The sequence below is a fragment of the Cannabis sativa genome, chromosome 5, assembly GCF_029168945.1.
Source record: "Cannabis sativa cultivar Pink pepper isolate KNU-18-1 chromosome 5, ASM2916894v1, whole genome shotgun sequence".
NCBI classification, from domain to species: domain Eukaryota; kingdom Viridiplantae; phylum Streptophyta; class Magnoliopsida; order Rosales; family Cannabaceae; genus Cannabis; species Cannabis sativa.
The window spans coordinates 26714253-26714845 of record NC_083605.1 but is presented as its reverse complement, the minus strand read 5'-3'; the positions used below and the strand labels follow the sequence as shown (position 1 = coordinate 26714845).

At 37.1% G+C, this 593-nt stretch overlaps 1 non-coding gene across 1 annotated transcript; it reads left to right on the top strand.

Moving 5' to 3' along the window:
• Nucleotides 1–107, top strand: LOC115718226 (small nucleolar RNA R71). Its single transcript, XR_004011810.1, has one exon. It is a non-coding gene; the product is annotated as a small nucleolar RNA R71 (small nucleolar RNA).
• Nucleotides 108–593: the final 486 nt, after the last annotated feature.

Sequence of the window (593 nt, the reverse complement as noted above, 5' to 3'; positions counted from 1 at the left end):
ATACCATGGTGTGGGAACTTCCTCAACAACTCCTTGAATCTTTCCCATGCTTCACTAGTGGTCTCATCTTCCAATTGCTGAAAAGACATGATTTCACTTCAAAACTTTGCATTTCTTGTTGGAGGAAAATACTTTCTCAAGAATTTTTCAGCCAGGTCATTCCAATTTGTCATCGAATCGGGGGGAAGGGTATTGAGCCATGCTCTAGCTCGACCCCTCAAGGAAAATGGGAACAACTTCAATCTTAAAGCCTCTTCACTTACTATGTAAAGCCCGCTTAGTTAATTTGAAAACTAGCAGTTATTTATGATTTATTATGAAAATTATTTATAGCTATTTAAATAATTTATTATACTGTTATTTATGGAATTCAGTGATGCATTTTATGTCATTCAGTAGTTTTCATATTTTGCATTTCCGGTGCCCGGTATTTTGGAACTCGGCGTTTGGCTCAGTAGAAATCACAACTTAGTATGTTAGTTGTTTGGGGCGGTTTATTAGACATTGGGAATTTCGGGAATGGCCGGGAATTTAGAATTTCCCAAAAATACCCCTTTAGTATGATTTATGTGGTTTTAGTGTGGAGGGGCAAA